Below are 16862 nucleotides of genomic sequence, written 5' to 3'. Positions count from 1 at the left end.
TGTTTACTAATCATTTTCTCATCCTTGTGACTGAATTCTTTGAAAGTAGGATAGAGAGCAATCTTATTTAACTCCCAGCATATACTCATAAAAGTACTCAAAAGGCCCTGTGATTATAATGCTTACACTTAGAATATCAAGTCTTAGACTAACCTATGACCATACTTTAATTATTATCACCATTCTACAAATGAGTTGAGGCTTGAGAAGGTTAAGCAACTTTTTTTTTTTTTTTTTTTCCCAAGTCACACTGCTCCTAAGTGGCTGGTGAGGAATTGAAACCTAAATGCTGGAACTCCAAAGCCCACACTGTTAACTACTGAGCACAGGCAGGAAATGTGTTGGCTTATTTTCTAATACCTGGCACTGTGCTCAGACATTGTAGTCAGTCAGAGTGTTTGAAATAAAGAATGTAACAGTTATAATAATTAAAGTTACCCAGGATTAGCAAATGATTTTTTTTAACTTTTAAGTTCAGAAGTGCATATGCAGGTTTGTTTTATAGGTGAATTGAGTGTCATGGGAGTTTGATGTGCAAATTATTTCATTACTCAGGTAATAAGCATAGTACCTGTTAGGTAGAGATTTTATCCTCACCCTTCTCCCACTCTCCATCCTGAATTAGGCCCTAGTGTCTGTTGTTCCCTTCTGTGTATCCCTCTGTCCTCAATGTTTAGCTCCCACTTATAAGTGAGAACATTCAGTATTTGGTTTTCCTGAATTAGTTTGCTTAGGATAATGGCCTCTGGCTCCATTTATGTTGCTGCAAAGGATGTGATCTTGTTCTTTTTTATGGCTGTATAGTATTCCATGGTGTATATGTACCACATTTTCTTTATTCATTCTACTGTTGATAGGTATTTAGGTTGATTCTGTGTCTTTGCTATTGTGAATAGTGCTCCAGTGAACAAACACATGCATGTATCTCTATGGTAGGACAATTTGTATTCTTTTGGGTATATATCCAATAATGGGATTGCTAGGTTGAATGGAATTCTGTTTAAATTCTTTGAGAAAACGCCAAACTGCTTTCCACAATGGTTGAACTAATTTACATTTCCACTAGCAATGTATAAGCATTCCCTTTTCTCTGTAACCTCAACAGCATCTGTTATTTTTTGGTTTTTTAGTAGTGGCCATTCTGACTGGTATGAGATGGTATCTCATTGTAGTTTTGATTTGCATTTCTCTAATGATTATCGTTGAGCATTTTTTTCATATGCTTGTCAGCCACTTATGTATGTCTTCTTTTGAAAAGTGTCTGTTTGTGTCCTTTGCCTACTTTTTAATGGGGTTGTTTTTTGTTTGTTAATTTGTTTAAGTTCCTTGTAGATTCTTGATACTAGACCTTTGTGGGATGCGTAGTGTGCAAATATTTTCTCTCATTCTGTAAGTTGTGTGTTTATTCTGTTGATAGGTTCTTTTGCTGTGCAAAAGATCTTTAGTTTAAGTTCCATTTGTCAATTTTATTTTTTGTTGCAGTTACTTTTGGTGTCTTTATCATAAAATTTTTGCCAAGACCTGTGTCTCAAATAGCATTTCTTAGGTTATCTTCCAGAATTTTTATAGTTTTAGGTTTTACATTTAAGTCTTTAGTCCATCTTGTGTTGATTTTTGCATATGGTATAAGGAAGGGATCCCGTTTCATTCTTCTGCGTCTGGCTAGCCAGTTATCCCAGAACCACTTATTGAATAGGGAGTCCTTTCCCTATTGCTTGTTTTTGTCTACTTTGTTGGAGATCAGATGGTTTTAGGTATGCAGCATTATTTCTGGGCTCCGTTCCGTTCTGTTGATCCATGTGTCTCAAGACAGCCAGTACCATGCTGTTTTGGTTACTGTAGCCTTGCAGTATAGTTTGAAGTTGGGTAATTTGGTGTCTCCAGCTTTATATTCTGTTTGCTTTGGTTCAACAATCACCTTGGCTATTCAGGATCTTTTTTGGTTCCATACGAATTTTAAAATAGTTTTTTTTCTAATTCTGAGAAGAACATCATTTGTAGTTTGATAGGGATAGCGTTGAATCCATAAATTGCTTTGATCAGTATGCCCATTTGAATGATATTGATTCTTCCTATCCATGAACATGGAATGTTTTTCCATTTGTTTGTGTCATCTCTGATTTCTTTGAGCAGTGTTTTGGAATTCTCATTGTAGAGATCTTTCACCTCCCTGGTTAGCTGTATTTGTAGATATTTTATTCTTTTTGTGGCTATTGTGAATAGGATTGTATTCTTGATTTGGCTGTCAGCTTGGTTGTTGTTGGTGTATATTAATGCTACTGATTTTTGTACATTGATTTTATATCCTGAAATTTTGCTCAAATTGTTTATCAGATCAGGGAGATTTGGGGTAGAAGCTATGGGGTGTTCCAGGTATAGAATCGTATGTCTGCAAAATTTGGATGCCTTTTCTTTCTTTCTCTTGCCTGATTGCTCTGACTAGGACTTACACTACTGTGTTAAATAGGAGTGGTGGGAATGAGTGTTCTTGTCTTATTCCAGTTCTCAAGGAGGGAATGCTTCTAGCTTTTGCCTATTTAATATGATGTTGGCTATGGGTTTGTCATAGATGACTCTTACTATTTTGAGGTATATTCATTCAAAGCCTAGTTTATTGAGGGTTTTTAACATGAAGGATATTAGGTTTTATTGAAAGCCTTTTCTACATCTAATGAGATATTCATGTGGTTTTTGATTTAAGTTCTGTTTATGTAATGAATTGCATTTACTGATTTGTATATGTTGAACCAACCTTGCATCTCAGGGATAAAGCCTACCTGATCATGATGGATTAGCTTTTTATGTGTTGCTGGATTCAGTTTGCTAGTATTTTGTTGAGAATTTTTGCATCTATGTTCATCAAGGATATTGGCCTGAAGTTTTCTTTTTTTGTTGTGTCTCTTCCAGGTTTTGGTATCAGGACGAGGCTGGCCTCATAGAATGAGTTAGGAAGGAGTCGCACCTCTTCAGTTTTTTGGAATAGTTTCAGTAGAAATTATACCAGCTCTTCCTTTTGCATGTGGTAGAATTTAGCTGTGAATCTATCTCGTCCTGGGCTTTTTCTAGTTCATAGGCTTTTTATTACTAATTCAGTCTTGAAACTTCTTTGGTCTGTTCGAGCATTCAGTTTCTTTCTGGTTCAATCTTGGGAGGTTGTATATGTCCAGGAATTTATCCATTTCTTCTAAGTTTTCTAGTTTGTGTGCATAGAGGTTTTCATAGTAGTCTCTGAGGGGTTTCTTGTATTTCTGTGGTGTCAGTGATGATATCCTCTTTGTCATTTCTGATTGTATTTATTTGGGTCTTCTCTTTTCTCTTCTTTATTAGTCTGGCTAGCAGTCGATCAGTCTTATTTATTCCTTCAAATAACCAACTCCTGGATTCATTGATCTTTTGTATGGTTTTTCATGTCTCAGTTTCATCCAGTTCAGCTCTGATTTTGGTTCTGTTCTTCTGCTACCTTTGGTGTTGATTTGCACTTGTTTTTCTAGTTCTTCAAGGTGTGATGTTAGGTTGTTCATTTGAGATCCTTCTAACTTTTTAATGTGGGTGTTTATCTGTGACCCAGAGATTCTGGTATTTTCTTTGTTCTTATTACTTGCCAAGAATTTCTTGATTACTGCCTTAATTTCATTGTTTACTCAAAAGTCATTCAGGAACAGTTGTTTAATTTCCGTGTAATTATATGGCTTTGAATGATTGTCTTGGCTTTGACTTATATTTTTATTGTGCTGTGGTCTTGAGAGTGTGGTTGGTATGATTTTGGCTTTTCTGAATTTGTTGAGGTTTGTTTCATGGCTGATTTTTGTTGTGTGGTCAGTTGTAAAGTACATGCCTTGTGCAAATAAGAAGAATGTGAATTCTGTTGTTTTGAGGTGGAGAGTTCTGTAGATGTCTGTTAGGTCCATTTGGTTAAGTGTCAAGTTCAAGTTCCAAATATCCTTGTTAGTTCTCTGCCTTGATGATCCAACATTGTCAGGGGGGTGTTGAAGTTTCAGTGTTGGAGTCTCCCACTGTTATTGTGTGATTATCTAAGTCTCTTCATAGGTCTCTAAGAAATTGCTTTATGAATCTGGGCGCTCCTGAGTTGGGTGCATATATATTTAGGTCTTCTTGTTGAATTGAATCCTTTACCATTATGTATTGCCCTTATTTGTCTTTTCTTGGATCATTATTGGTTTAAAATCTGTTTTATCTGAAATTATAATAACAACTCCTGTTTTTTTTCTGTTTTCCATTTGCTTGGTAGATTTTTTCCATCTGTTTACTTTGAGCCTATGGATGTCATTGCATATGAAATGGGTCTCTTAAAGACAGCATACAGTTGGTTCTTGACTCTATCCAGCTTGCTACTCTGTGCCTTTTAATTGGCGCACGTATCCCATTTACATCCAAGATTAATATTGATATGTACAGATTTGATCCTGTCATCATGTTATTAGCTGATTATTATGCAGAATTGATTGTGTGATTGCTTTATAGGATCAATGGTCTATGTATTTAAGTGTGTTTTTGTGGTGACCAGTAAGTCTTTCCTCTCCATCTTAAGCACTCCCTTAAGGACCTCTTGTAAGGAAGGTCAGGTGGTAATAGATTTCCTTAACATTTGTCTGTCTGAAAATGACCTTATTTCTCCCCTGCTTATGAAGCTTAGTTTGGCTCTGATATGAGATTATTGGTTGGAATTTCTTTTATTTAGGAATGCTGAATATAGGCCTCCAATCTCTTCTGGCTTATAGGGTTTCTGCTGACCTGCCCCTTCTCTCTAGATGCCTTTAACTTTTTTTTTTTTCCCTCATTTCTACCTCGGAGAATCTGATGACTGTGTCTTGGGGATGGTCATCTTGTATAGCATTTCACAGGGATTCTTTGCATTTCCAGAATTTGAATGTTGGCCTCTCCAGTGAATGATCTCTTTAAACTACATAAATTGCTAGGAATCTCTGTATTCCTTAAATACTTTAAAATTATGCTTTAAGATAGTAAAGTGGAAAAAATGAGTTTTAAAGAGTATTGCTCATGAAAACACTGAGAACCCTACAGGGTGATCAGGAAGAATCACCAGGGGAGTGAGAAGACTGCTAACTTAAATACCTCTGCTGCTGCTGTCAGTATTCTGTTGTGACCTTGGACCATTTACTTTCATATACTCATTCATTCAGCAAGTTTTTATTTAGGTTTGCCCGTTTTCATTTAGGTCTATACTGGTAAATAGAAATCGTCATGATTTTGCTCTCAAGGAGCTTGTAGTCTAGTGGGAAAGACAGACATTCATTATATAATGAGAGAAATAGATATAGAATTGCAATGATGACAAGTATTACACAGAAGAGGTATATGGTATTGTGAGAACATGTAGTAGGAGAGTTAGACCTTATTATGGAGATCCAGGTATTGACAATTGTTCTGAAATCTGAAGATTGAGTAGGAGTTGAACTAAGCAAAGAGAGGAGAATAAGGAAAGGGCATTCTAGGCAACTAGAGCAGCACAGGCAAAGGCTCAGTAGATGATGGGCCTTGGGAAGTATCAGGGAGAGTGGTGGGGAGAGTGAGGCAGGGCATGAGCCAGGACTTGGCAGGTAGGGACCAGTCCTTGCGGGGGCTTGTGGGCTATCTTAATGAGGGTTGTCTCTATGATGAGAGGGGAGGAAAATGTTAAAGAGTTTTAAGCAGGCAGGAATCAAGATCAGATCTCATAGCTGCAGTGGAAAGTGGACTAGAGGGCAGGACTGGGTGACACTAGCAGGCTAGGAGGCCATTGGAGGACCTCAGAGACATAACGTCGTAGTGGAAAGGATAGAAGTGGATGGGTTTCAGCAGGATTTAGGAGGTAATGTCAATGGAAGGAACAGAAGGAAGAGTGGGTTAGTCAAAAATGCACCTAGGCTTTAGAAAAATGGATAGTGGAACTCATACTGAGATGGGGAACTCCACCAAAGACCAGCTGTGTCTAGTTTACTATATCCTGAAATTGAGGTGACTTTGAGACTAACAAAAAGAAATGTCCAGGAGGCACCTTAACACACAAGTCAGATGTTCTTGAGAGCTCCAGACTTACATTTCCCAAAGGGACATGATCTCTCCTGCCTGGGTCTTCACAGCACTTTGTATGTCTCTTGCTGCCACCATTAACGATTTCTGTTTTGGATCATGATTATCTTTCTGTGCCATCTATTATTTACCAAGTGAAGTCTAAGTCCAAAAGTGTTTTCCTAGTAGCACTAAGATTTAGTACCTTTGAAAATACAGTTATGTCTCACTTTACATTATAGATGAGTATTGGGTTGTCTTGAAATTGACCTTACAAAATTGAATATTTGTAGAGGGGAAGGGCTTAAATCCATGGCCCAGACACTTGGAATTCCTCCGGAGTCTCCTGCTTCCATTTAGTTTCAGTTCTGGTACTGGCGCTTTTTCCCAATTACAGGCTTCTAAGGTGAGCAGGTCTGCTCAAGTAGAGGAAAGGTTGCTTACTTCAGGTCTGGCCTGTCTAGATGGGGCAGTAAGGCATGGAGAATTTCAATCTGAGCTCCAAGACTATTACCTTCCTCTAAAATGTCTCAAAGAACAAAAAAAAGTTCTTCCCTTGAGCCTCAGATTAAACTAAGGCAGAGATAGAAAGATGGACCCTTGACATACAGACTTGTCATAGGGTTTGTTTGGGGCCAGCTCCCCAGGGAAGTCTTGGTGACCTTTCTAAGTAATAAGAGAGATTGAATCTATGATTTGGTTCCTTATTCGCTTACTCATGGCATAGCTCAGTGAAGTCCAGAATCACTCAGATTTCAGGCCATTGCTCTTTTAATTAGTAGGTTCAGCTGCTTTGAAATATCTAGTTTAGAGCATAATAGCAGCTTATTAGGCACTTCTGTTATCATAGTTTGGGACCTTTGTGAGGGATCAGAATTCCTAATTACAGAATCCAGAGGATGTAGCTTTCTTGACTGTTCAAACTGGCAGAAGGCTCTGAGAGGCCCAGATGGGATAAGACTTGTTGGTGGGGCTTCTAGGTCATGGTGATGCTCAGACACAGGCCCATATTGGAATTATACCATGGAGGTTATTCCAAGTGGTTGGGGGATGGGGTGGCAGGGGGGTGTGTGTGTGAGGAGGTGTGCCCTTAGCTGAAAGGCTGGAAGACTGGTTGGACCGAAGTCCAGGATGACTGCATTGGGAAAAGGAAGTCACTGGACTGAACTCCTCTGAGTGCATGGGGCAGAGTTCATCCTGAGTGCCATCATGCCCTGCCTGAGACAGCAGGACTCTGCTAGGCCCCATTTGCCAGAAGGGAGGCTTCTGCCAATCTCTGTGGAGGCCTAGCTCTCCTTGGCTCAGGTCTGGTATGGTGAGGCTGCTGGTGGTACTCTGTATTAGGTTGGCTGAAGCAGACAGTGCCTGTAGTGCCTTAATTCCCATTTTAGAAAGAACTGGTAGGACAGGGAGGGAAGAGTTCAACTTTGCCCATCCAGATGATTGCTTCTGAGAAAGAAGTGGGCAAGGAAACAAAATGAACATCTCAAACAGCTGTTGAAAAAAGGAGGGATGGCTCTAAACGAAGTCACAGTCCAGATCACAATTGTGTTAGTCACAGTTCTACAGTAAAACAGAACCAGTATGATATTTGCACATGTATATGTGTGTGTGTGTCTGTGTATGTGTGTGTGGAGAGGGGTTGGGGAACATGGAGAAATTTTTAAGAAATTGGCTCATGCAGTTGTAGGGGCTGGCATCTCCAAAATCTGTAGGGAAAGTTGGCAACAGGCTGGAGATTCAGGTAGGAGTTGATGTTCTCTTAAATCCAAAGGGTGGAAACTCAGGCAGATTTCCTGTATTTCATCTGGAGGCAGAATTCTTTCTTTTTAGGAGAAACCTGTTTTTGCTCTTAAGACCTTCAACCAATTGGATGAGGTCCCATCCACATTTATGGAGGTTAATCTGCTTTACTTAAAGTCAATTTATTTACTGTAAATGTTAATCCCATCTAAAAAAATACCTTCACAGCAACATCTAGACTAATGTTTGACCAAAAAAATGCACACCATAACCTAGCCAAGGTGACATGTAAAATTTCACAACAATGCCCGTGGGACATTGTCATCTCTTAAAGGAAGAAGGGTCATTAGGTAATCATTTTACCCTTGAGAGAGTGGGGAGATGGAGGAAGGGACAGTGTTGTCCTTATTTGTGGGGCTTATTTATTTCAATCTTTAGCTACTTTTTGAACTTTGAGTCTTCCATTGGCCTGCACTAGGGTGGCATTTTGGTGGCTGGCCTATCATAGATCATTCCCTTCTTAAAGGCTGCTATCATTGATATTAGCCAGAGTCCTAAACTCCTGGTCCTTGGTTGGGGCCCATCTATATACATGAAAATACCTTAAGGATAGAATCCACATCTGTTCATCTTGGTAGTCCGTGTTGCCTAGTACCTTAGTACTGAGTCTCATATATAATGGACATTATTCATTAAAAAAATCAAAGTCTTCCAAGTTCACACAAGGCACTGTGATAAGTGTTGGAGTAACCATTGAATACACACATACACACACAAAATACATATACGTATATATACACATATACACACATATATACACACACATACTTCTATATTTATTTATCAAGTGAATTATTTCACACCACTTTATGTTATGATTTGTATTTTCTTTTTCTCCTGAGTAGTGGGGAATGATTTCAAGCTAGTATATCCTAGAACATAGTCCTGTAAGTACTTACTCCCTGGCTGGCATTCATAGTTCCTGTGATTTGCCTCAGGTTACTTTTCAGCCCTCACTGTTCCCCTGCCAGAGCCTGAACTCAGACCACACCACACTAGCCTCCCTTCATAGTCACTCTGGAAGCATTTTCACTCTCATGACATTCCTTTTACCTGAAATGACGTTTCTTGCCAGTTCCTTCCTTTTTTAATCCATTCAGATCTATTATTCCATAGAGGAGCTCAGGTATCCCACTCTTTCTGAATTCTGTACATCACAGCCCTTTCAGAAACCTCTCTTACTTATGTTAGACCACTTAGATATTTCTTATAGCCTCTATAAGCTTCTAGAAGACAAGGCCTGTGTCTCATTCCAGATTGTAGCCTTGCTCAGTACTTTGTACTTGGCAGGTGTTAATGAAGTAAAACTCACTGGAGCCTGCAGTAGTCCTTGTATTATGTTTGATACATGCTTAGTCTGCTCAGGCCACCATTACAAAATATCCTTGACTGGGTAGCTTATAAACAATGAAAATTTGTTTCTCACAGTTCTAGAGGCTGGGAAGTCCAAGATCTAGGTGTCAATAGATTTAGCAGAGGTCAGGACTGCCCTCTGCTTCATAGATGGCACCTAATCTTGCTGCATCCTCACATGGTGGAAGGGACAAACTCCTTCTTGCCTCTTTTATAAGGGCACTAATCCCATTAATAGGGCTCTGCCCTCATGACCTAATCGCCTCCTACAGGCTCCACCCTTTAATATTATCAACTTGGGGATTAGGTTACAACATCTGAATTTTGGTGAGACATAGACATTCAGAACATAGCAATATGTAAGTTAGGAATCTGTTCAGCCAATACATATAATTTTGGACTGATTACCCAGTTTCTGGACTATTTCAAAGTTTGCTTTTCTTTGTGTATTTAAAATGTAGTAAGAGGACAGGAGAAGAAATGAATACCCTACCCTTTTTATTGTTGAGAATGGACAACTTAGAAAAATTAATCACAGATTTAAAACAAATGATGGCAAGACAGATTAAAAGATATTGTGACTTATTTATCTGTTGTCCTCAATTTCATCAACACTCACAAATTGATTAAGATGCTTTGCTCTGGAGGCTGGTAACAGCAATCCGAAACTTTATTTTTCTTATAAATAAAGTGTTTCAGTTAGCTGCCACTTAGGAACTCATTTTCTGGTGAGATGAGAGGACAGAAAGAGAAAGGCATATAATGGGAAGTAGCAAAGGGGTAGACTGAAGTCTGCCTTCATTTTTTTGCAGTTTAGCGGGTTTGGGTCTAGACTAGATATCACCACTGAAAGGGAGATAACTGGTCTAACGGTGGGGAAGTTCTGGCGTCCACAGTGTTCTTGGCGATGTAATGATGTAAGGACATTCTTACAAGCTCATCAGTTTTCTTACCATAGAGGCATTGGCATGCTCAGATGCCAGAGGAAATTGTGTCAGTGCAACAGGCCCAAAATCCTGGCAACCATTTTAAATGTCGGAACCTTATTGAAAATGACTCTTTTCACATTAGGAAGTTTTGTTGGCAGAGAATGAAGCAGACTTTGCCCTTTGCCAAAGCATAGGAAAACTTGTGCGCAATTTTCTTTTAGTCAGCCCTTGTTGTTCTTTTAGAATCTTCGGTAGATATGGAGATACTTGCCCAAAGAGAATAATTGTCAAGAAAAGGTAATTCTAAGGAATTATGCCTTGTTTTTGGAATGTTTACTCATTCACAGCACCAGCAATTTGTTTTTGTTATTGTTGTTGCCTTCCTGACTTTTGGATGGTAGTGCTGGACCATTCTAAGCCCAAGTAGGGATCTCTAAATTTGATTAGTATTTCAAAATCACCTCATGATGTGACTTATGCATTATAGGCCACATGTATTTTGTAGTTAAAAGCCTCAATTAAATCTACGGCATGAACTGTCAGTTTCTTTTCATTCTCATGGCTATGTTCCCCTCATCCCCCAGGGTATTTTGCATATAAGAACCCTATTTAAAATGTGGTTTAATTTGAACTACGTCTTTGAAAAGTGAAGTTTATCAAATCACTTTCAACCATGATTATCATAATTTATATTTACTGGAAATATGTTCATTAACCAGTAATATATTGATCAAGTAGCAAAAATGGAAACAAGTACATTTTCCCCCAGGTTACTTTCCATTTTAATTTAAGTGAATTTTATATCAGTTAGTTTTTTTTGTTTCTCTTTTAAAATCACAACAAACGTCAAAGGTTTATATTGATGATCTAGAAAAAGAGTCAACAGTAATCTAATGACTAAATTGAAAATCCATCTTCATTTTCACTGACTGGGAGAAATGTGTAACGTCAGTGTTAATGGGGCATCATATGGAGTTTAAAATAGTAATCAGGTTTTCTGTAAGTTTGGTTATTTGGTTCAGTTGTAATTGTTCTATCTTTGTGTACGTGTCTATAGGGGCATCTTCTGAAAAATTATTATTTCGTTTGCAGCATGGGCAAAAACTGTATTTGAAGGTTAATTTAATTGCTAACTTTCATATATTTGGGTTCCCTTTCCTGAGTACAAAAGTAGTTGTGGTCCACTTTATTTCACAGTGCTGTTTATACAAGAACCATGTGGTGAATTGCATCTTGAATTTAGTTCCTGAAAGTCTCTGCAAGGACCTTTGCTTGTTTAATTTTGCTGGGCAGTTAAAGATGTGTAACCCTGTGTATTGCCATTTGTGACTTTTCTGTCACAAAAATTTAGTATCTGACTATTGCTGTTTATTCTCCTCAGGAGTATGGTGACATCTTATCCCAACGCTCCTTTTAGATGTTCTATTCCCTTCATCTTAAATTATCCTCTTTTATATTATGCTGTGACCATAGGCCTCTCCAGATTCTTTGTAAGTAGGCTGGGTACGTATTTCTAAAAATACGTCTTCTGGTTAATAGTTTGATTTCTATGGAAGTGGTGCAAGGGAGAAATATCTGAAGCAGAGAATGCATTTGCTTTATGTCCAAAAACCTAGAGTCTGTTAGAAAAATGTATGGCACCTGGGAGACACTTTGTAAATATTTGTCCAGTTGAAGTGAATATGCCACATAAATCTTTCTCCAAATTTTTAAAATAAGACCTGTCCTGTATTGGTGCCTCTTTGCTTCGTATAGCCTCTGCCCTCTTTTTCATCTTACCAATTTTACAGCGGGTTTTTAGGAACTGTTGTTTATTCCCCAGAGAATTCTGTGAGTACTTCTGAGCCACAGTGTTCAAGTGACTTGGCATTTTTTTCTTTCCCTGTTTGGGGGTGTATGTGTTTTCAGGTGGAGGGGATGGTATCTGTCATCATCAGTGCAGCACATTTATCAGATCCCATTAATACAACCCAAAGCCAAGACAGAAATGCACACTTCTGTGTAAGGGATTTTCCAAGATTTTTTAATTGAAAAGCAAGTGTCAGAAGTAAATAGAGCTGGGATGGGGTATTGCCTGGGCCTGCCTGATTTGGTATAGTAGGTAGTATCTAGCGATTATATCTCCTCTTTTTCCTCTTCCTTAAGAGCCCCTTAACATAGTGGGATATGACTTCCTTTCTTAACAGCATTGACCACTTCTGCGTCATAGCCAAATTTTCTTCTCTTTCCCTTACTGAAAAGAGAGAAGCTATTCTACAGCTACATATTTTCTTATTTAAAAAATAAAGGACAAAAAAAGCTATATTCTTGGTTGTTTCTAAAAATTAAATCCCTTCTTCCTTCTTTAATGGCAAAAATAAATTTAATTCATGAGTATATTTTTATTTCTATATAACTGTGGCCTCACCCATATCTACATTTCTGTATTTTATGTAAATACTAATCTGTTATCTACCATTAGTGGGCTTTTGTTTTGAATTGTTTTTCCATGGCAATAGTATATTTTTGTCTTTAAGTTTTTTTTTATTAATTTAAAGATGATATAAAATATATACTACATAAAATTTTGAAGAAAAAATCCCACTAGGTCTAATTTCTCCCACACTGCTATTTTCATTAGTGCATATTACTTGTACACATATTGAGCATAGTTGTTACTAAAGGATGTGTTTTGTTTTCTTTAGGGTTTGACTTGTCATGATTCAGCAGTCCCCAATCTATTGCTCCTTTGGGTTTACAATGCCTAACCAAGTTTAAATGTCTATAGTTTATGGCCACGGTTCAAAGCAGAGCTAAGTGACTCTTGTGGGAATAAAGTCACCCATATGGGATATGAGCTTTGGTGTCTTTAGAACTTTGCTTGAACTTGGGCCAGGCATGGTGGCTCATGCCTGTAATCCCAGCACTTCAGGAGGCTGAGGCAGGTGGACCACCTGAGGTCAGGAGTTCAAGGCCAGCCTGGCCAGCATGGTGAAACCCCATCTGTACTAAAAATATAAAAAATTAGTTAGGCATGGTGGCAGGCTCCTATAATCCCAGTTACTAAGGAGGCTGAGGCAGGAGAATCACTTGAACCCAGGAGGCGGAGGTTACAGTGAGCTTAGAGGAAAACTCTGTCTCAAAAAAAAACAAAAAAAAAACTCTGCTGTAACTCTAACCAAATGAGGTGGCGAGAAATGTCCCCTACTAAGTCATTTTATAATGCTAATAATGACCAATTTAAACTCAGAAGTTTAATTGGGACAGAGACATTCTCATTATAAAGATCCTTTCTACTTTATCTAGAAAAGTATCCTGAAACATTTACAAGTTATCATTTGAACACATTCTGATTCCTTAATTAATGTGGAATATGGCTAACGCTTTCATTGCATTTTGCAGTCACATTTTCAAATGTAATGATTTTGTACGTCAAAGTGGGTCGGCAGCAAATTGTATTTTACTATATATTATGAAGACAATCAAAATATGAAAGATATTTATTTTCAACCATTTAAGTAAATTGTTCTTTACACTCAAGACAGGAAATGGGATAATTCTATAGTTCTGCCAGAAGCTATGTTTTTATGACTTTTGGTTCATGAATGCGTGGAGGGTATTTCTTTACTAATATGCAAAGCTTAAATAATATAGCCCCAATGACAGGTATTGTTACTTGTTTTTAGTAGAAATGAGGAGTAGCCGAAACAGAGCCAATTTGGTTTTTAAAATTCTGATGTTTTTAGAGAAGAAATAAGGCTCTGACAATTCTAAGAATAAGAATAACTTGCCACTAGCTATTTTCACTGGTTCTTCCTTTCCACTCTGCTTAGTAGACTTGTAATTGGTTGTAAACTTCTGGAATTTCAGAGAAATAAGGTTTTATTAAGTAATAAATCATTTCTGTGTTACTTTGATTAAAAGACTTTCAGTGTGGGCAGAATTGTTAGTTTGTTGTTTTTATATGGATCTTTTCAGGATTTATCTCTTTGTATTAATCTACATCGCTTCTAATCTCTGTAAATTAGAAAATGAGCTGATGATAAATCATAATTGACATGGAAAGTCAGAAAGAAGAGGATGTCACCAATAGAAAACAGATTATGACTTAAGGGTTGTTATTTAAGAATCAGACCTGGCCAGGTGCACTAGCTCATGCCTGTAATCCCAGCACTTTGGGAGGCCGAGGCAGGCAGATCATGAGGTCAGGAGATGGAAACCATCCTGGCTAACATGGTGAAACCCGTCTACTAAAAATACAAAAAATTAGCCTAGCGTGGTGGCGGGCGCCTGTAGTCCCAGCTACTCGGGAGGCTGAGGCAGGAGAATGGCGTGAACCTGGGAGGTGGAGCTTGCAGCGAGCCACGATTGCACCACTGCACTCCAGCCTGGGAGACAGAGTGAGACTCCTTCTCAAAAATAAATAAATAAAAATAAAAGAATCAGACCTATCCCTAACGCTAACAATTTCAGGAATAAATAGATTACTTGAAAGAAGCTAAGATAACTATTTTCATGAAGTATAAGCACAAGAAGTTTCATTCCCTGATTTCTGGGCATAGGATTGTTATCATCTGCAAAGAGAACTGTTTGTGGAATTCTTTACTTCTCTTTGTTCTAGTATGTAGTAGCTTGACCTGTACGTTTTAGTTATTTTAAGGTTCAGGAGGCTCTGGGAAGCATTCTCTGAATTTTAAGGCTGGGAATGGTGGCTCCACTCTGGGTGCCTGTATATTATATTTAGGCATACCTCTATATTAGCTTCTAATTACATAGTTTTGAAATTATTTATTTCTTTCATCTCCACTATATGCTTTTCTAGTACTTCCATAGTACATGGCCCACAATGCTTAATCATTTTTTATTTAATTGAAGTAAACTAAAGGCCAAAATAGAAAACATAAAATAGAGTCTCTTATCTCTAAAGTTAACAATATACTTGATCAGTGTGATATTTGATATTGCACACATAGAAACATCAAAGGGTAAAAGAGAGGGAAATTTTTAGCTTGTTATTCTTATCTGGTATCATTTTAGTTTATTTCCTTAGGGAGCTGAGAGGCCTGTGTCTCTTGTCTGTGCTTAATTTGTATACTCCCTATGCTTTTGTCTCCAAAAGGGACTTTATAGGAGGACATAGTGTTATTGCCTCTATATTACCTGTGCCCAGGCACTGCCAAGAGAAGTGAAAACTGTGCAGTGCCCAAGAGATCACATTTCACTTTATATTAACTTATTCTTAGTAAGAAGGCATAGGTGTGCTATGTTCACCTTTAGTAAGAGCACATGGAAATTAAGCATGGGATAGTGTACAGTCGTTTCCAGTGGCAGCTGCTGAGGGCTAGGCAAAAGAAACAGACCTGGTCATCAACATTGAGGGAAATGGGACAGTTCTCAATATTCCTGGCAGTCCCTCGGAGATACCAGGAGGAAGAGAACGAAACAACAAGCTAGTTCTGTCGTCCAGGCTGGAGTGCAGTGGCATGATCTCAGCTCACTGCAACCTCCACCTCCTGAGTTCAAGCAATTCTCCTGCCTCCGCTTCCTGAGTAGCTGGGATTACAGGTGTGTGCCAGCACACCCAGCTAATTTTTTGTATTTTTAGTAGGGACGGGGTTTCACCATGTTGGCCAGGCTGGTCTCGAACTCCTGACCTCAAATGATCTGCCCACCTCAGCTTCCCAAAGTGCCGTGATTACAGGCATGAGGCCCCTCACCAGGCCCCCAAGGGGTTCTTTGGCTCCTGCGTTAGGGATGGTAGAACTGCTTTTAAAACTCTAATGGAGGAAAAGCAAATGATAACCTAACAATTGACCAAAAACAGTGACCTATTAGAGAAACATGGGATGGAGATCAAGCTGACAATAGCCCATCAAGTTTATCAGGAGCCCTTGTTACATACAGCTCCTAAATATTCGGTATAACTAATCCATGTTTACTTTTTACAGTTCATCTATCTCTTTGCTTTATAGAGAAGCCATTTGATATAGAAAGCTGTATATTTTTAAGAGGAACTAGAGGAAGAAGTCTGACATTTATGGGGTCTGGGTGCCAGACCCCATAAATGTCAGTTGTTTTTTTTTTTTTCCTGTACCTTCATTGTGTCATTTGACTTTCACAGCAACCTTGTAGAATAAATTATTATCCTATGTAATGGAAGAGGAAATCGAGGCCAAGAGAGGACAAATGAGTAGCCTAAGGTCATCAGCTCCTAGCAGGCGGAGCCAGACGTGGACCCAGGTCTGTCAGGTGTTAATGACAGTGCTCTCTGTTGGCGCACATTTGCTGAAATTCAGAAAGGCTTCCTAGCAGGAGAGGTTTGAAGAGCAGGCAAAGCAGCCCCTCTGCACTGAGTGCTTGGAAGGCCAGGGCTGTGTTCTGCTTGGTGACCCCAGAGCCCAGGAACGTCTGGCACGTGGCAGTCTTTTCAGTAAATATTTACTGAATGAAAGTCACAAGTTAAGGTGGAAAACTATTTCAGAAAGTGATAGATTATCAGCAGTATGAAATTTATCATCTTTACAACATTACTGATTTACTGAAAAATATGGGACATTTATTAATGCAGGCTCTACTCAAGTGGCTCTCCGTCAGTTCAAAGATCTGTGTTTAGAATTGGACAATACGTGAAAAACTGACACTAAATAAGATTCAAAATATGCCAGTAAGTGTTCTAATGACTAAAGAGACAAATGCTGCCTTTGGAGAAAAGTAAACTGATTACAAGCCTAAAAGTGTATCTTAAAAAGTAATGTGATACAAATTTTG

General features: G+C 38.4%; 1 protein-coding gene across 3 annotated transcripts in view; it reads left to right on the top strand.

Annotated features, from left to right (window-relative positions):
* PLCL2 (phospholipase C like 2) overlaps nucleotides 1-16862 on the top strand; it is a 194719-nt gene that overhangs the window by 74510 nt on the left and 103347 nt on the right. The gene's annotated exons all lie outside the window — the stretch shown is intronic.

Source organism: Macaca fascicularis, chromosome 2 (assembly GCF_037993035.2).
Source record: "Macaca fascicularis isolate 582-1 chromosome 2, T2T-MFA8v1.1".
Lineage (NCBI taxonomy): Eukaryota > Metazoa > Chordata > Mammalia > Primates > Cercopithecidae > Macaca > Macaca fascicularis.
This window is presented reverse-complemented; position numbering and strand designations above follow the sequence as displayed.